At 37.7% G+C, this 21,456-nt stretch overlaps 1 protein-coding gene across 7 annotated transcripts in view; it reads left to right on the forward strand.

The window, feature by feature from the left end:
- The window catches only part of Keap1 (kelch like ECH associated protein 1), a 557,804-nt gene that overhangs the window by 242,182 nt on the left and 294,166 nt on the right, over positions 1–21,456 (forward strand). The window lies entirely within an intron of this gene.

Below are 21,456 nucleotides of genomic sequence, written 5' to 3' on the forward strand. Positions count from 1 at the left end.
TAAGTACACTCCCGGATTTGGTTTTTCGGACGGAGCGTATGACGGTCCCTGTATCTTCAGGCCGAAGTCCGCCCCGGATGGCTCCTACGACCTCGGCGTAGTTCTTTCCCTGGGCTGGTCTAACTACGAAAGTTGCGGTCCGTCTGTTTCTGGGCTTGCCTTTTCTTTTTGCCTTCTTGGCTTGCCCAGGTGGTGTTTTTTGTTCTTTCTCAGGGCATGGTTTGGCTTCCCGGTTCCGTACGGTTGTCCAGGACTCACCCGAGATTGTCTTCGCAGAACCCTCATCGCACTTTCTTGGCCTCCGAGGTTTCCGGTTGTGAGCCAGAGTTCGTTCGTGCTATTTTGTTCCCACGATCCGCTTTCGGTTCGGTGTTTCTGCGTTTTTACCCTCTAATGAAGATCGCATGCGACTCAGTGTCTCTTCGAGTTGTGCCATGCCGTTCTTTATGTCCATCGGCACATTTTTCTGTTTGGCCGCAGCAGCCTTAATGCTGCGCAGCACCATTCTTGCATACTCGAGGAGATCAACTTGACTTGTCCTCCCCGGTGTTGCACCGCATACGGAGGTTTCCCGCCCATCATTGCCATCACCTTGCTGTCCAGGGGTAGATGGGGTGGCATCTACTATCCTGCTGTTTGCCCTAGCTTTTGTCCCCCCTTGCGTTTGCCGTGGGGTGTCCCTGGCCGTTGCTGACTCGTCACCTTGTTCCTCTGCTGGTGCTATTGCTGCATTGGCAGGGGCTTTTAACAACGGCGGTCGGAGCACCTTGCTGCTCCTTTGAAAAACGGTTACGCCGCTATCGTTACCATCGTTATTTTCACGCATTTCGATTATTTGGCTCATTTCCTTTCAGTTGGGTCTCCGCCCGATGTGCAGTCGCCGTTTTAGATTCCCGTGTTTATCTTTGCATGTGCAGGGAGGCCACGCGAGGGTAGACACAGGTCCTTGTGAGAATCTGTGTTCACAGCCAGAGTGCGGCGTAAGTCAGGAGTTATCTCAACTGAGCCTACACCGCCAACTTAATGGCGACGTGACTTCGAACGTTCTTGGAGACCTACCAAGGCTTTATCTAGACGGAGACGAAGACGATATTAGCCCACCAGCCGTTTCGACGAGGTGTCACCCTCGGCTACTAAGATGGTAGAATACCGTCCACGCCAGCCCATAGCAAACTTTTCCTTAACATTTTTCCAGTTGTCGCCGTCAGGATCTTACTAGACTCGATAATAATAGTAATAATAGTAGTGATATTAATAATAATAATAAAAATTATATGAATTTTTGTCGGTGTTATCCTGTTTTGTTGTTGTGCTGTTCTGCAATGTGTTCCTCAAAATAACTGGAAATAAAAAGTTTAATTGTTTTTGCAATTTTTTAGTAAATGGGGATTTCAGTGGTTAAATAAATATATGTATATCAATTCGAAGTTATTTTTATAAGGTACTTTGGAGTTGTAATCATGTTAAAATTCGTTAACTAGTTTAGAAAACGATGGTTTGAACTTTTGACGTGGAATTACCCCTACAGCTTCTATTTGCACCAAAAAAAATATACCGTTGGAATCAGTGGAAATTTCTCTTTAAAGCCCAATTTTTCTCTTTTCTTTATGACAAATGTATGTATGCACTTGTTTCAATAAAATACTTTAAGTGCACCAATTTGGTGTGCAGGGTGTCACTGCTCCCTTTGTAAGCCCTCAACTTTTTAACCCATCGAGTTTGTAATATTGGTGCAGGTCAGTATACGTAAAGTTGTAATGTGTAAAAATTATTAAGCGAAGGGGTCGTGGGACCGCCCCCTTCCATTTGCGAAACATTTTTAGCCAGTAGACTATTGTATATCTGTGTCCCAAATATCATCAAAATCCGTGTAACCGTTTTGGCGTGATTCAGTCACAAAGACAAACGTCTGGACATCCAAACATCCAAACTTTCGCATTTATAATATTATTAAGATTAATATGACACCATAAAATCTTCCTGAAATTTGTCAGGGGTCTGGCACTGGACCGGTTTTGATATATACCATTATGCATATATGTCCAAGCGCATGTACATATATATTTTATGATGACACCATAAAAGCTTCCTGAACTTTGTCAGGGGTCTGGCACTGAGTTGGTTTTGATATACACCATTATGCCTATATGCCCAAGCGCATGTACTTATATGTTTTATGATGACACCATAAAATCTTGCTGAAATTTGTCAGGGTCTGGCACTGAACCGGTTTTGATATACACCATTATGTATATATGTCCAAGCGCGTGTACATATATATGTTTTATGATGACACCATAAAAGCTTCCTGAACTTTGTCAGGGGTCTGGCACTGAGTTTGTTTTGATATACACCATTATGCCTATATGTCCAAGCGCATGTACATATATGTTTTATGATGACACCATAAAATCTTGCTGAAATTTGTCAGAGTCAGGCACTGAACCGGTTTTGATATACACCATTATGTATATACGTCCAAGCGCATGTACATATTGTAACGAATTTACTTGCAAATCCTCTTATTTGCAATCCTCTGCTAAGTTCGAATCACTAAACTGTTGAATAAATAACTCCAATTTGTAATAATGCAAAATGGCCTTTATTAAAGTACTTCACAATAACACTCAAACTGTGCAACGAATAGCTTGCTTAAGAACCAAACTGATTGATAGCTCAAATAAAACTCTACTACTCAAAATAATACTGCTCTTGTTCGCTAGATAGCGTCTTAGTCGAAACTGCTTGACAACTCAAATCAAACTGAATTCCAGCTGTCCAGTAGCTCTCAAACTTCTCAGCTGTAACTACAATTGCACAATTTTATAGTTTTCCTCATTGTATACTTATAGGAGTATCTCAGATATATGTATGTGTTTGTGCATTGACTCTCCGCTGCTCGTATACGTACATGGTACATATGTGTAGACGCAATTATTGTTTCGTTTATGTAGATACATAATGATTGATCTATGGATGTGAATTCACGTCACTGCTTAGCATCGGCTTAGAGACAGCAGCACCCCTTACTTTTGCTAATATTCGTAACACTGATCTCCACCTAAGTCTGATCGTCCCAATCAGACAAATCTCCCGATCTAAACACCGCTAGCATCTCCAAATGGACCACTCTTCTAATCCGTGGTTTTCCAGTGGTTTGTATGCGGTAGATGGTATCACTGATCACTGATCTTCTTCACAACTTTGTACGGGCCTTCCCAACTGCACTGAAATTTGGCTGGAACACCTTTCCGCCGGTGAGGGTTGTTTAACAGTACCAATTCTCCCTCCAAGAAACCTTCCGAATTTTTGTTCTCGTTGTACCTGCGTTTCATCTTACTACTCATTATTCTTGATCGTTCCCTCGCACTCTGTTGTTTGGCCAATGAACTTCTTCGCAGAGCTTGCGCTTGACAGATTGACTTTGCATCATCATTATCGTCTTGATGTTTCACAACAGTAGTGCGCGCTGGCTTGAAACCACCCTTGCATTCTTTCTGAAAAATTCTTTCAGTCGTTTTAGTGCGTCCATTAGGGTTTGTGAATGCCGGTCTTTTTCTCGCAGGTACTTTTAATTTCGCTTTATTGGCCCATTCGATCCATCAACTTTTTCTTTTGAATTTCGTGGCCTTTGTCGAGTCTTCTCCACCATTACTCGATTACTACTGAACCCTTTCTCCAACTTAAAGTTAAGTGGTATATCCTGGTTCTCATAACGCATCACCCTTCTCTGCATATCGATCCTGATGTCATGGTCAACCAAGAAATCCACTCCCAATATAACTTCATCAACAATCTGCGGCACAAGGAATTTGTGTAAAACCATGACCTTCCCAATTAAGACTTCACAGATCGTTTCTCCCCGGACTTGGTTATACTCGCCAGTGACCGTACGCAACCTCGCTCCAGGTAACGGTTTTACTCTCCTGTTGACCAAGTCAGATCGGATCAAGGAATGAGATGCGCCCGTATCTACAGTCAGTACACGCTCCTTGCCATCCACATTCCCTCTGACGGTAAGACTGCTTGATCTCCTTCCAATTTGCGACACAGATATCACAGGACATTCAATAGCCGGGGCAAGTTTTCGTTCTTTACATCCGACACGCTCTTGCTCATTTCCTCCAGCCTTGCGTTTACGGCCCCCCCAATTGTTGGAACTATTAGGACCAAGATCGCAATGACGTGCAATGTGACCGGACTTCCCGCCTTTGGTAACTTTTTCACTCCGCTTTTGCAATCCTTTCAGCGCCTCCAATATTGCGTCTACCCACTCTGGCCTTTCTACTTCCACACGGCGTGCTTTGAAATCTGGCTTACACAGAAGCGACGCTGTTTCCTGAATCAGAGCTTGTGACACCGTTTCTGCGAATGTTGGCTTTGGGTTTGCGTATGTAGCTCGCTTTGTTTCGACGTCCCGTATGCCATTTATAAAGCTCTGAATCTTTACCCTCTCGGTGTACTCCACGGGTGCGTCCGGATTTGCCAAATGTGCAAACCTTTCAACATCCAAGGCAAACTCCTGCAAGGTCTCATTCGCCCTTTGGTGACGGTTTTGCAACTCAATTTGGAATATCTGTTTTCTATGCTCGCTTCCATAACGTCTCTCGACAGCGGCCATCAATGCTTCATAGCTATTCCGTTCGTACTCTGGAATAGTCTGTAAGATTTCGGCAGCTGGTCCTTTCAATGCTACGAAGAGTGCAGCAACTTTATCTTCAGCATTCCAGTTGTTCACTGTTGCGGTCTTCTCAAACTGTAGCTTAAAGTCCTGGAAAGGAACAGACCCGTCAAAGGATGGTATTTTTACCTTTGGATTACTCGCTGAAACAGCTGGGCGATTTAGTTGTAACTGCTCCATACGACCCTTCAAATCATCGACTTCTGCCTGAAATTGAGCGATTTTTGCATCCTGCGCTTCCAGCTTTGATGTTACCCTTGCTTCCTGTGCTTCTAACTGTGAAGACATTTGTGCCACCTGCGATAAGCGCTCCTCTTGTTCTTCCATCTTGGATGTTATGCGTGTCTCCTGCGATTCCAGTTGGGATTCATATAGGTCTTCTGTTCTTCCAGTTGAGTTTCCATCTTGGATGCCATATATGTCTTTTGCGTTTCCAGTTGAGATGATATGTTGGTGGATATTTGTGATGACATTTCGGACATTTGTGCCGATATTGCAACCAATATCATGTTCAAGTCTGTGTTCGCCATTGTCTGCGGTGTTTCATTTTTCTCCTCCAATTTTGTTGTCTCATCTCCATCAAGATGAAAGACATACTCTTCCACGTCAATTCCTTCTAATTCCATTGCCTCTCGTAGTCGTGCCTGAAGTTCGAATTTTATGCCGGTTGTATTCAACCCACGGTTCTCCAACTCCTTCTTCAGTTGCGGGATCTTCAATTCACTTAACTTTGCATGTCCTTGTTGTCCTCTAGAATTTATTCAACAATTCCTTTTCTGACACCAATTGTAACAAATTTACTTGCAAATCCTCTTATTTGCAATCCTCTGCTAAGTTCGAATCACTAAACTGTTGAATAAATAGCTCCAATTTGTAATAATGCAAAATGGCCTTTATTAAAGTACTTCACAATAACACTCAAACTGTGCAACGAATAGGTTGCTTAATAACCAAACTGATTGAAAGCTCAAATGAAACTCTACTTTTCAAAATAGTACTGCTCTTGCTCGCTAGATAGCGTCTTAGTCGAAACTGCTTGACAACTCAAATCAAACTGAATTCCAGCGCCTCTACAATTGCCGCCTTTATACTCTTTGATTTCAACCTTCGCATCTTCTAGGCGCTTCCAGAATCTACTAGTCCAGTAGCTTTCAAACTTCTTAGCTGTAACTACAATTGCACAATTTTATAGTTTTCCTCATTGCATACTTATAGAAGTATTTCAGATATATGCATGTGTTTGTGCATTGACTCTCCGCTGCTCGTATACGTACATGGTACATATGTATGTGTAGACGCAATTATTGTTTCGTTTATGTAGATACATAGTGATTGATCTATGGATGTGAATTCACGTCACTGCTTAGCATCGGCTTAGAGACAGCAGCACCCCTTAGTTTTGCTAATATTCCTAACAATATATATTTTATGAAGACACCATAAAATCTTCCTGAACTTGGTCAGGGGTCGGGGACTGAACCGGTTGTGATATACACCATTATACATATATGTACAAGCGCGTGTACATATATGTTTTATGATGACACCATAAAATCTTCCTGAAGTTTGTTAGGGGCCTAGCACTTAACTGGTTTTGATATACACCATTATGCATATATGTCCGAGCGCATGTACATATATGTTTTATGACGACACCATGAAATCTTGCTGAACTTTGTCAGGGTCTGGCACCGAACCGGTTTTGATATACACCATTTTGTATATATGTCCAAGCGCATGTGCATATATATTTTATGATGACACCATAAAATCTTTCTGAACTTTGTCAGGGTCTGGCACTGAACCGGTTTTGATATACACCATTTTGCATATATGTCCAAGCGCATGTACATATATATGTTATGATGACACCATAAAATCTTCCTGAACTTTGTTAGGGGCCTAGCACAGAACTGGTTTTTATATACACCATTATGCATATATGCCAGAGCGCATGTGCATATATATTTTATGATGACACCATAGAATCTTCCTGAACTTTGTCAGGGGTCTGGCACTGAATCGGTTTTGATATACACCACTATGCATATATGTCCGAGCGCATGTACATATTTATTTTATGATGACACCATAAAATCTTCCTGAACTTTGTTAGGGGCCTAGCACAGAATTGGTTTTGATATACACCATTATGCATATATGTCCGAGCGCATGTACATATATATTTTATGATGACACCATTATTACCTCTGCCTACCGACGTGGTACTCCATCCTTGCTAATCCATGTGCTGGTTTGCCTAGGAGGTCGCCTCCTCCAGATTGTGGCCATTGTATGGTACTTAATTCCGTGGCGGTCTTCTACGCCACATCAATCTTTTATAAAGAAGGGAACACCGAAACAAATTAACTTTTCGATTTTAAGTTCTTTTTATTAAAATCAAGAGTCACACACGTTTTTAATATTCGAAGTCAGAATATATAATGATGGCGGTGAAACATGAAAATGCCGAGCCATCATTGCCAATCGTCATTTTCATGTTTCACCCCACACATATATCTTATTCACTCTTACATGCTATATTCGATAGCTTATAAAATATTATGGTGTCTTTTATTCTTTCTGTTTATGGTATTCACAATTAAATACGTCATTGTGAACAAACGATGTTGCGATGTTGCCAGATGGTTTATAAAAGATTATTTAGGGTATTTTAACATTACATAAGCATATTATAACATACATCACCCTTTTTGGGGAAAAGAAGAATTGACAAAGTGATAAATTTTGTCACATTCTTCTTGCCCATAAACTTGTAAAAATTGTTGCGAACAAACGAATATATTTACATTAGGGTGTACCTCCCCTTTTTAATTCGTTGGTTCCGAACCATTTTTGCTACTGATTATTACAAATGAACTTAGAGGTAAAATACTCAAATTTTATTTACATTTATGTTAGTTTACTGGTAGGAACTAGAAAGTTATTGGCGGGAATATTACTTACAATTTAAATTAGTAAAATACTTTGTATGTTTGTTTTTTTGAATTTTCTCTTGTAAATATTTACATTATATATTCAAGTTAAGTTTTGTTGATGTTTACAGTTTTAATTTTTGTTACTTGCGAAATATGTTTTTTTCTTGTAACTTAATAAATACAATTTTGTTTCAATTTTTAAGCTTTTAATGAACAGGAGTTTTGTTTACTTTTGTTTCATCTTTTGTTATGATTTTAATACCATACTCGTGTATGAATAATTTTTATAAAATACATTTCTCATTTGAATATACAAATTTTGTGTTATTTTCTTTTTTTTTTGCTTTAACAGGTTTTAAGCCCTCGTGGCTGCTTAAATGCTAGTAAAAAAATTTTGGATTTATTTTTCAAATTTAAAGTTTAATCAAAGTATTAAAGTAATGTTAATTGACTTTACTTAGGCGATTTTTATGTACTACTTTTTCTTTGTTTTTAACTTCATCGAAAATAGTTACATTAGGTTCGTTAATTTTAGTTATAATAAACGGACCTTGATAAATATTTTCGTGCTTAGGATGTGGTTCTTTCTGTAAAAGTACTTTATCTCCGATTTTGACAACTAAAGGACGTGCCGTTTTATCATATAGGTTTTTATTTTGTAACTTATTTTTATTAATTAGGTTTTGTGCCATTTTGTGCGTTTTCTGCATCCTAAACTTAACTTCTTTGGCATCGTTTTCGACATTATAAATTGGGTCAATTTTTTCTTTTGTCAATTCATTAGGCATAAGTACGAACTTGTTACCATATTTGGACTCAGGTAGGGGTCCTATTGTGTCGATTACTACTATATCGAATGGTTTGCAAGGAGTTGGTGTTAAAACAAGTTTTTATTTTGTTTTAGGTTTAACCATGTTTAAAAGACAATCATTACAACTTTTGATATATTTCGATATATTACGAGTCATATCTTTCCAATAAAATTTTGTTCGTAGTTTTGCATAAAGTCTTTTCATTCCGCAATGTTCACCAGAAATGGGATCATTATGGTAAATTTTCATTAGCTTTAATCTTGTATATTCATCTGTTACTGTCTCCACTGGATCTGTTAAAAAAATTTCTAAAGATTTTAAAATCTTATTTCCAATATCTTTGAAATTTGTAATAGTATAGTGTTCGAACAAAATATCGTTTTTAGGCCATTCAATCTGCTTAATTTTGCGTTTGCCGGCTTCTGATTCAAGCCTCGAAAGTAACTTCTCTAAAGTCATTATGCGCAAAAATTCTTAACTTTGTTGTTTAATTATTTTTAACGTAAGTAATTTCAGATCTTATTCGTGGAATCTTTTTTGAAAAATTAAATGAGAATTTGTCGTAGACATGTAAAGTACGTTGTTTTTCGTCGTTTTTCCTAGGAAGATTATTGTCGTTTTGCCGTTTTGTCATTGATTTTGTCTGTACGGCTAAAATTTGTTTTTGATCGATTCCTTAATCTCATCGATTGTAATACGCGATAGTGCATCAGCACCAACGTTTGATTCACCCTTTATGTAAACTATAGTAAAGTTACATTCTCTAATTCTAACCTAATTCTCGAAAGTGTTGAAGATGGGTCTTTCATATTGAAAGGTATACTAGAGGCCTATGACGGGATTTTACAATGAAATGGGTGCCATAAACATATGGTCGAAATTGCTTGATTGCAAAGTAAATAGCTAAAAGCCCTAATTCTATAATTGCATTTTTCTGCTCTGCATTATTAAATGCTTTAGAAGCGAAACAAATTGGTAAATCACTACCTTGCTGTTCTTGACTCAAAATAGTGCCACATCCAGTTGTGGAAGCATCAACGGTAATAATGAATTTTTTAGTAAAATCTGCATATCGAAGTAATTTTGGTCAAAGTAACGCTGCTTTCAAAGATAAAAATGATCTTTCGCACTCAACACCCCATACAAATTCAACTCTTTTTCTCCTTAATCGATTTAGAGGCGCTGCCTGAGACGTAAAATTAGGTATAAACCGTCTGTAATAGTTTGCAAACGCGACGAATCGTCGTACCGCGTCTTTATCAGTTGGTTTTGTATGCTTTTTAATTGCGTTTATTTTGAAGTTGTCTGGCAACAAACCTTTGGCTGAACATTTGTGACCTAAAAATGTAACTTCTGATAATAAAAAGTTGCATTTATTTGGGTTAAGCTTGAGATTGAAAGACCTACAAGTATCGAAAACTTTTGAAAGATTTTTAATGTGGTGTGCTTCACTACAACCGATGACGATAATATCGTCGACGTACAGAAATGCGACGTTGGGTGGTATACCCGAAAAAGCTATTTTCATCATTCGTGAGAATGAATTTGGTGCTATATTTAAACCGAATGGAAGCACTTTCCATCTAAATGCACCTCGGTCAGTGCTGAAAGACGTAATGTCACGTGAGTCAGGATGCAAGGGGATTTGATGAAATCCCGAAAAAAGATCTAATGAGGAAAAATACTTTGCCCTGCCAAGATTGTCTAAAATATCGTCAACTCTAGCTAGTGGAAATTTATCAGCAATGAGTTTTTTGTTTACTGCGCGAAAATCTACGCACATACGATAAGCTTTTTGACCATTAGTATCCTTCTTTGGGACTACAATCAAGGGACTATTGTAATTGGAATAACTGGGTTCAATCACATCGTTGTCTAACAATTTATTTACTTGGCGATTTATTTCTTCGCGTTTAACATATACCGGCTCGTTGAAAAAGTTTTAAATATTCAAAAATAAAATATTTGCTCACTTTGGGAGTCAGGTAGTAATTGTATTTATTAAAAGAAATTCTTTCCCTTTTATACATAATTTCTTAACCTATACATTCATAATTATTCTAATACTTACGAACTAAAAATATGTAGATTTGTATATATGTAGATTTGTATTAATGGTATGCATATATGTAGATTCGTATTAATGGTATGCATATATGTAGATTTGTATTAATGGTATGCATATATGTAGATTTGTATTAATGGTATGCAAAGTCAGCATATTTATATGAACCATGTAAAATGATTGTATGTGAATATTTGGGTAATTCACATTAACAAAGTAAACAATGTAAATTAGTTGTGTGTAAATATTTTGGTGACAAACTAACATTGACGATCGGCAAGTGTATTGACTGGGGCGAGTGACTGAGTAAAAAATAGTAAGGTGTGAACTGACAAGGGTTTCATATTCGGCATTCCATTGATGTTGGCTTACCGCTGTGTTGGGTCAATGTAATTTATGTCGCATAATATTGTAATATGATTATGCTATGACTGCGTTTTACGGTTCACAAAAATGCATTGGCATAGGAGTTCATGATGCGTAATGCCGCAAATGTATGGGCATGACGCATAATGCTACACCATCCGCCTTAGAGAAAGAGGCTTATATAATTGTGTGCACAATTGTGTAAGACTCTTTGTTTGAGTTTTGAATGTTTTGGTAACTTGATATGAAAGTGAAAGAGTTTGTGTACTTTGTTTCTAATATGCTGACCTTGATACTTTTATTATTTTTACATTTTATTTTTTTTTTCTTAACAATGTTTTGTACAAATTTTTTTTTTCAAAATCTTAAATTTAACTTTTTTTTTTATTTTACTTATTTTATTTATTTATGCCTGATGATGATTACGTTGGCGGTTTTCGAAATGGGTCCATCGCAATATGCCAGTAAATGTTTCTTTCTTTTCAGTTTCTCTTAGAAAACATAATAATTGAAATTCAATTATTGTAAGCCGGTGTTAAGCTCATGAATTCTTAAATTATTTTATTTATTTTACTTATTTTACATATTTTACTTATTTTACACAGCCGGATTTTAAATGTGTCGACCCACCTAAAATCCGCTTGTTTCTAGAAGTTTTTATTAAATAACCGAGTAAATTGGAATGCTTATTTTACGATTATGTGCTTTAAATTATCAAAAGGTGTTTCAAATGTGTTTAAGCCTATTCTTATGAATTATTAATTCCTTATCTTTATTGTTCCTATTAATAGTTTCTTCTCTATGTGGTATTAAAGTAAAATTGTTATTTTTGTCAATTTTCTTTACCTTATACCTTCCTTTATATCTACTGTCTAGCTTATGGCTAGCTTCTTCTCTAACTAATACTAGATCACCTATTTTTATTTCCTGACTAGTGATACTTTTATCATAATTAACTTTTTGTTTTTCTTTAGCTTCTTTCACTAACTTTCTAGCTCTTTGTTGTGCTATTTGAAGTCTATATTTAACTTCCTTATCATATGCTTCGTGATTATACACTGGACTTGTTTTATTCTCATCTAGGAATTCGTATGTCGGTGGATTTTTCGCAAATATAAGCTCGGAAGGGCAATACCCGTATGCGTCGATGGGGTCGTGTTGTAGCAGTACGCGAAATAATTGAGGTATTCATCCCAATCATCTTTGTCACTGGATATGTATGAACGTACATATTCGTTGAACGTTCTATGGTGCCCAAAGTTTGATGATGGTATGGTGTTGAGGTTTTATGCTCAATTTTTAACAGTTTGCATAGTTCTTCGAATAAGCAATTTTTGTATTCGGTTCCCATGTCTGTTAGGATTGTTTTCATGCAACCATAAATCAGAACGAAGTGCTCGAATACAGCTTTAGCAACTGTTATCGCGTGTTTGCTCGGAACTGGAATTGCTACCAAATATTTGGTGAGATCGCATATGATGGTCACTGCGTATTTGTTTCCATTTATCGATTTCGGTAATGGTCCGACCGTATCGATCTGTACTATATCAAAAGCCTTCGGAGGTGTCTCTGTTATTGTCATTGGTTCCTTTATATGCTTATTTATTTTATTTTTTTTGCAGTGGATGCAGTTATTTACGTATTTCTTAATGTCACCTCGCATATTTTTCCAGCTATAGCTTTTTTTGATTTTCTTTATCATGCGTTTTATTCCTGGGTGGCCACCACTAATAGGATCGTCATGATATTTCTGCAGAATTTCTTTAATTTTCCCGGGATTAGTCACGTACATAACCTCTGGGGTTAGTGAAATTGTTAGTTTTTTGAGAACCCTATATCCTGTTTCAATAAATTTGCCTACTCGAGTATAATTACTTTTAAACAATTTGTCCCCTAAGGACAACTGTATCTTTTCAAGTCCTAAATTGGCGGCTTCTTTTTCAAGCCTGATAAAGAATTGACCTAAGTAAATTTTATCATCTACAATAAGGTTTCTTGTATTCATAGTGCTACAAATTTTCTTTCCCTTTTTGAAATATAATTTCGGAGGATTGAAAATGAGCCTGACATGTCTTATTACTTCAAATTTATTTACTTACTTACTTACTTAATTGGCGCTTAACCGTCTAAACGGTTATGGCCGTCCAACAAGGCGCGCCAGTCGCTCCTTCGCTCCGCCAACCGGCGCCAATTGGTTACACCAAGGGAGTTTAAATCGTTTTCCACCTGGTCCTTCCAACGGAGTGGGGGCCGCCCTCTACCTCTGCTTCCATAGGCGGGTTCCGAAAGAAACACTTTCTTGGCCGGAGCATCATCTTTCATTCGCATAACATGGCCTAGCCAGCGCAGCCGCTGCGTTTTAATTCGCTGGACTATGTTGATGTCTGCGTATAGCTCGTACAGCTCATCATTAAATCTTCTTCGGTACTCGCCATCGCCAACGCGTAGAGGTCCATAAATCTTTCGAAGAACTTTTCTCTCGAACGCTCCCAAAGCCGCTTCATCTGCTGTTGTCATGGTCCATGCTTCTGCCCCATATAGCAGGACGGATACGATAAGTGACTTGTAGAGTATGATTTTCGTTCGCCGAGAGAGGACTTTACTTTTCAATTGCCTACCTAGTTGTAACGGCAGCCCTTGTGATTTCCCTAAAATAATTTCCAATCACGTGCAAGTGGGTATATGCCCAGATAGCTATACAACGGCAGTAACTATCTTTCCCCTTTCAGCACTTCACACACTAAAGTAAATGCATGCATGTCGTAGTTAGATAACTAGAGGGATGCGTATACGTACATACATGCCCGCTATGACATTCAGCTAAACAGGGGCAGAAAGGCTTTGCTGTACGGTGACAAAGATAAGTGCCGCAAGATACATTTTGGTATATAAGGGGGTCCGCTTAGTATTCGGTTTCACAAAAATCGCAAGTTGCGGTCTTAGCGTTTGCTTTGTCAAAGGCAGTAAAACAAATTTAAGTTATTTTAAAAGTGTACAGTGCTGAAAAATAAAGTTTGAAATATAAAGTTTTATTTTAGAAAGTGCGGGTTCCACGAAAAGTGTCGCGCGTTAAGTGAAGTGTGAGTGAACGCTTAAGTCCCTGGGAATTTTCCCCAGGACCATCAAAATCCTGGAACCAGGAAGAAACACATCCCGGTTGGATATCAGTTTCCTTTTGCCCTCATATTGCTGATTTTTTTTCGGTAAGTAAAATGCAATTTTTTTAGGGATTTTTTTTTTCTGTGAAGTGAGAAATTCTTTCTTGTGAAATGTGAATTTTAAGGCTGCACAACAATTTTAATAGGTTATCAATTTTCATTCCTATTTGTTTTGCATTAATTTTAATAGTTGTAATTTTTAGTTTTTATGATAGAATTTTTTTTTTGTTTGTGAATAAAAAAATTTTTTTATTAAAGTCTTCAACTTCGGAAATTTAAGGAAAACCAAAATTCCTTCGATTTAGTTGAAATAAAAATTCCGTTTTGATTCCTTTTTTTGTAAATTTTTTTTTTATAATGTTGTGCAGGCTTGATAATTTTAACGCAGTGAAATAAATGCAAGAATTACAAAAAAATAAAATTTCTAGTGCGTGGTTACTTTTGAATAAAAAGTGAATTAAAAATCAAAACTTTTTATAAAAAAAAAAAAAAAAAATGTATGTGAAATCGTATGTTTTGTTTTTTTTTGTGTTGCATTGTCTTATTTGCATATTCTTGCAGTTATGAACCGACTATGTGTTTGTGTGCTTATGCTTTTTAGTGTTAACGTTGTGTGTGTTCTTCCATTTTTTCCAGGAACGAGAAGCAGTCGTAGGCCGCGACTTGGACGAATTTTAAGAAAGATTAAAACTGCCCAAGAGGTTTAAAGCATAAGGAGAAGATAGTGGGTAGAGGACGTCATCCACCAGACCGGAGAAAAGCCCATAAAACGTTTTTAAGGGGGTAGCAATAAAGCGGCAAATTCACAGAGGTACACGAAACACAACACAACGATCTTTTCCAACAGATTGCGCCAACCCAGAATCACACCTACACAAACGGAATTCATCATTCGCATGCACAAACACTAATTTGGTAAGACAAAATTACACCAATACACGCCCACGTACCCATTTCCACAACACATGTGAGGCAACATTGTTGACTAAACACGTCAACATTAACTCAACTTTCCACGAACACGCAACACCTAACATTCGCATTTGACTTGGTTTACAAGGCGAAAGCAACCTAGCGCCAGCAGCATTTGGTAACACATAGCTAGTTACACGAAACATCAGAATACACACCACACATTTTCGCCGGCAACCTTCCATCAGCATCCAAAAGGAGACAGACAGAGCACATCACGGAGAACCCACCACAGCGGCTCTCAGTAATCTTCACATACAAAATCAATCAGCGGCTCTCACAACACTTAAAAATAGCCAAAACGAATCACACCATTAGGGAGCACCACAATTTTCATATTATTTCCTCGAAAAAAAAAAATAATAAAAATTTTTTTTTTTAATTTTTAGACTTAAACATTTTTTTTTACCTTATTTTTATACACACATTTTTGTGAATCCAATACAAATTGAGAATTTTTTTTTTGAATTAATGAATTTTTTTTTTAGGCATTATAAATTTTTTTTTTCTCTTCGAATTTCAATTTGAAATAATCCTTCTAATCTTATTAGAAGGCAAACACATCATATACATATTTTCGATTTTTGGTTTTTTTTACTGAATTTGATTTTTTTTGAAAATTATTTTTTTTTGAACTTACAACTTTTCATAATTCTCCTCAACTCGTGGGAAAGGAGAAACTCGTAATATTTTGCACCTTTGAATTTTCTTATACTTTTTCATTTTGTTTATAGTTGACACATGCTTGGGGTTATGTGTAAAAACACATAACTTCGATAAAATCAACTTTGATTTCTTTCTTTAAAACTTTCTTAATAACTACATTTTTTTTTTAGTTGCGTAACTACTGCCCGACAGTAGTAACAAACTTACCATTTTGTTCAATTTTTTTTTGCACAAAGTTCACGTAATCGAATACGCGTTTTTTTTTTTACTTTTTAATTTGTTTGTTCACGCCACGCGGTTAATTTCGAAATCAAGGCAAATATTGCCCTTGATCGCGGTCACACGGCCAAAGCCCTACTAACTGATCAAATAAGTATACTAATTTTGCTTTGTAGCTTTGTATGTTTTTTTTTTGTCCTCCACTTTCAGCTATACGCCGCATTTGGTACCAAACCCGGTTGACAATGGGAGGTGAGTTTGAACAACAATTAACATACTTATAAACACATTTTTCTTGTTTTCAATAGATATGCGTGTACACACGAATGTACATATTTTAAGAAGTTAATAGGGTTTTTGCGAAAGCTTGTCTTAGAGCAAGTGCAAGGAAAATATCTGAATAGGCGTTAGGGCGTACCAATTTTAGAGGTTTTTCTTTTGTTGGGAGAATAAGGCATATAGAGATTTTGAAATAAAATAAATTACATTAGTATGAAATTTATTAACGAATTTAATAAACTTTTTATCGAAGAAAAATATATATCAATAGATTAATAATAATAATGAAAAGAAAATAAATTTAGTATTAGTGTAGCCTGAATACTTTTTGTATAAAATTTTGAAGATAATTGAAACTGGGAAATTGATTAAAATCACTTTAAAGTTTAAATTTATTAAATTTTAAGTTTTAATAGTAGTACCTATTAATAGTTACATGTTTGATTTTCTTTGATAATTTAAGACAATAAAATTGTGAATAAAGAAATTATTGTAAATTTTTAGAGAAATCCTCAGGATATTTATTTATATGGGTTGAGTCTATAGAGCAATGACCACAGGGATGTCAGGCTAAAGTTTCTTTCCTTGTTGGTGCAGGTGTTGCCCCTGTGGCAAGTGTTGCAGGTGAGTTGAGATAAGTGTAGGAGTGATGGACAGGGACTGAAGACTTAGTGACGGACGATGTCAGGAAATAGGGGACTCCACTCGGATGACGGAGCCATAGAGGAGTCCAAGGCTGTTCACCCTTTTGTGAACAGAAGGGGTGGGAAGGCTCCACACCTGACAAGGACTGGGCATTTCTCCCGCTTTTGCCTTCCTATCTCTTTTCCTTTCTTTTGCACAAACACGCACATCTAGGCATGAACCCTTTTTGCTATGTAACTGTGGGAAAGAGACGTGGCAAGAACCGCGCCCCTAAGCCGACGAGCCTCAGCCGGGCTACAACCATGCCGAGCCGCCACTCCTCCTCTCCCAACACAAGCAGTTACGTAACAATGGCGCCCAACGTATAGCCCACTAAATATATTTCATTTTTCGCATTTTTTTTAAATTAAATTTCTTTGTACTAACTTATCTTTATCCTAGTTGTTTGCGTAACTTTTTACTATGCTATTTCTTCCTTTTATCTTTCATTTCCATCTTTTCGGACAGAGTTAGGGGCATGAATGCAACATAACTTATTGTTAACACTGAGCGATTAGTGCATGATTGACAAAATTTAGGGGGGGGGGGGGGGCGCTGGCAAGATTTCGGGGTTCCTTTTATGAACTTCAACGTTTGTAAAAGTGGTATCCGTAATCTTTGCTAGTGCTTGGAAGATAATATTTAATGCAAAATTTGTTTGTTGCAAGCAAACACAAACTGCCAGGTATGCGGTCCAGCACGATATACCTGTGAGGTTTTTGGATGCTTGTCCGGGGGTAAATAATTTGATAGGGTAAGGGGGGAATAGCGGCAGCCACGTTTTGAGCCAGTAATTAAAACGCGTAGTGTCACACTTTCATAGCCAGACGAGGGGATTATTTGACATTGACTTTGGACAGTAGAAATTCTTACGGCACTCTACTCACCAGCAGAGCCATTAAGGCGAGGACAACACCATCATGCACCAACAGTTGAACATATTTAATTAGAAAAAAATTACATTTTCGTTCGTTTACAATTTCGTTTCAAAGTATTAAAGTTTTTTTGGTTAGCTTAGGCTGTACAGTTTGCACTTATTTAATTTTGCCACTTTTTATTTTTTTTGAAATAAAAGAGGTATACATTTTTTATATATCTGAAAATTTTATATATATATATGCAAACTTAATATACACACCAAAATTCGAATTCATTTATTCTTATTACTTTTAATCTTTTTTATCAAAACATTATTTTAGTTTGAATTTTTAACACACATACACTCACACATTGAATTCACACAATTTTATTGTTGAAATTTTAAACTTTTGGTTTTATTTTATGAATACACCCTCCTTTTTTTATTTTTTTTTTTTATTTTTAACATACTTATAAAAATTTGATTTACACTTTTTTTTTCTTTTATTGTTTTTTTTACTGAATTTTTTTTCTTACCTATAAAAATTTTATTTGGAGACTTTATTTGAATTTTTGTAAGAGTTTCTTTACACGCATTTTTCCATAGACACGTTTAGTCCCATTATTATTATTATTATTATTTTTTTTTTCTTCGTTTTTCTTCAAGTTTCTTTTGCTTATTCCCTTGTTTATATTCAGAGGATTTTGACATTTTTTGGTGCATAGTTGTATCCACGTAAAATTTGTGAATTTTCATTATCTTATTATTACTTTTGTTTAAAATTTTAATACACAGATACATTGAATGCACGCCTTGAAGCTGAAGTTTTTTTCTTTGGATTAATGCACACTTTTCACCCTTAAAATTTATTCCTCTGAACTTTCTTTTTGAGTTTACACCTAAGGAATTTTAAGTGTATTTTTGGATATCCCTGATACATTTACATATACGCTCGTAAATTTTTAGGATTTTTATCTTTTTTTTTCTCTTTCTGAATATTTAATTATTTATTAAAAGATAGATTATTAAGTTAGTGAATCTTTATATTTGATATATTACATTTTTTTTTTTGGTTCATTTTTCTATACATACATACATATGTATAGAAGTCATTAAGCTGATTTTTTTTTTTTCTTAAATTGATTTTTATTTCGCGGGTCTTAGTAAAGCGGGTCCCCTTACAAACCAATCCCTTATTGGTCTATGGAGAATTCCAAGAAAAAGGGAGCAATACCGAAACGAGGTCTGGGTCTTTTTACTCGTGAAAGACCGCTAACGCGGGATTACTCTAGGCAACTACAAAATCAAGTGGCAGGATCTTTGTTCACCCAAATAGATACAGGTATTGAGCACCCAGTCGATTTCCTTCCGATAGATCTCCTGAACAAGTGCGCGACTAGGGTTTTTGGGCAGCGTGATCCGGGGGGAAACCAAAGGCAGGAGGTTACGGTGACCGAGAGGATCGCTGTAGACTCGTCTGACAGCTCTTTGAATTTTTCGCGTAGGCTTGAGAGGATATTAGAAATGGCCGATCAAGAAGAGGGGGCAGTTGGAGGTGCGCCACCGGGGGGATCGACATCGCCTGTTACTAATGTGGCGGGAAATAGGGACAGGGCGGCACCACTCGAGGATAGGATTGAACAATTGGGATTGATGATGGAAGTGATGATGCAACAAAACGCGGATATGGCACAGCATATGGAGGAGGTGCGAAAGGTACGATCGGATGTTTCCAAGCTAAGCGATCGCGTTGCTGGCATGGAAACATCTATGCATAACCCAACGGTAGCACGCCCTCAAGCCACGACGTCGACACCAGGTCATACTAGGGGAACTACAGAAAATCATCAAAGTACAACCAACAGTCAGCAGCAGCCAGGATCTTCCTATAGTTACACGGGTAGGAAAAAGGTAGATTTGGATAAATGGCACCTGAAATTTGATGTATTGGCAAATACTGGAGGACCACGCTGATGACGAGTCGTTTGATTATTTCGGGTTAAAGAGGGAGATATTGGCTCAGTTTAAGTCGGCAGAATCAGACTACGAGGTAATACGTGAGATTATGGAAAGAAAGCAGCAACCCCAGGAGAGTTTCGACGAGTACTACGCCGACGTCCACGATCTCACGTTCCGCCTTAGACAGAGAATCCCAGAAAATGAGTTAGTTAAAATAATAAAGGGAAATCTTAAGCCATATTTGGCAAACTTAACTTTCGCGGCGAAAACAGACACATTAGCGGAGTTAAAGTTAGAATGCAAACGGGCAGAGAAGCTAATGAAGGAGAATAGGTCTAGAGTAAAACCAGTAAGCGAGTTAGGTACTAACAGGAGTTTGTGGTCAGAGGGTCAGGAAGAGGAGTTGACCGTGGAAGCGTTCAGCAAGGGCAATAGGAGTCAAGCAGAGAGGCCCATCAATAGGAATCTGACAGTTGCCTCTGTTCCCCGAGAACCGCCTAAGCCCACCATTCCAACACATTCCCCTAATCCTGTTGTAAGTTCGTCCTCCAATGTCCACAGTAAAGGTGTTAGTCCAGTCCAAAGCCAAATGTTTTGTCCTTCCCCATTCCACTTAATGTTATGTTTTTCCTGTGGAATGCCGGTGGATTTCTACATAAAGAATCCGGCAGAAGCAGGGAAAGACACAAAGTGTAAGTCCTCCTTCCATTTGATGAAATGTTTTGCGTGTGGAGGAGATTCCTCGTTTTGTGTGTTTAAGCCCGAAGCGGGAAACAGGGCACTGGCAGAGATGTCCGGGCACTCTGTCCAGACTCGAGATCGCCCGGCGGATTAGTTAGCATACTGAAGGGAAATTGGGATACAGAAAAGAAAAATGTGTTTGAAAAGAAACGTGGGTCAGGTGGTATAAGTTTACATGAGAGAAAATTAAGATATGAAGAGGCGCGTAGGCGAATATTTTGTGAAGAGCTGAATGTTAAAAAGAAAGAGAAAAATTTCAAGAAAATTATGAAAATGCGGGAAAGACAGAAGAAGTTTAGGCGGATTAGACAGAAAATAATTTCAACGATTGTGTCAGTTAAAGGTGACAATAGGTTCTTCGCGAAAACTGAGATCGGAGGACGCGAGGTGCTCGCGCTCTTGGATTCCGGGGCCGGGGCTAGCTGCTTAGGGAAAAATGCCAATAAAGTACTTGAAGGAAAGGAAAGTCTGATTGTGCCGATCCAAGGACAGAACGTCAAGACAGCCAATGGTGGCGAAACTGAGGTAGTAGGAGTAGTGACTCTTCCAGTATTATGGGACAATGCCACTAGAGAGCTAGAGTTCCTTATAGTGCCTGGTTTACAGCAGGAGGTCTATCTAGGGATCGATTTTTGGCAAGCCTTTCAGCTGAGTGTCGTTAGCAGGGGCCCCATAGTAAAGTCAAAAGGTTCTGTTGTTTCAGAGATCGCACCCGCTGAAGGTTACCTGACATTCGATGCAGTGCAGCATGTTTTGAGTGATGAGGAAAAAGTAGCTTTGGAATGCGTGAAAGCACAATTTCCTTCATTCGCAGTACTTTGTTACGTAACTGCTTGTGTTGGGAGAGGAGGAGTGGCGGCTCGGCATGGTTGTAGCCCGGCTGAGGCTCGTCGGCTTAGGGGCGCGGTTCTTGCCACGTCTCTTTCCCACAGTTACATAGCAAAAAGGGTTCATGCCTAGGTGTGCGTGTTTGTGCAAAAGAAAGGAAAAGAGATAGGAAGGCAAAAGCGGGAGGAATGCCCAGTCCTTGTCAGGTGTGGAGCCTTCCCACCCCTT

Source organism: Eurosta solidaginis, chromosome 1 (assembly GCF_040869045.1).
Source record: "Eurosta solidaginis isolate ZX-2024a chromosome 1, ASM4086904v1, whole genome shotgun sequence".
Classification (NCBI taxonomy): Eukaryota; Metazoa; Arthropoda; class Insecta; order Diptera; family Tephritidae; genus Eurosta; species Eurosta solidaginis.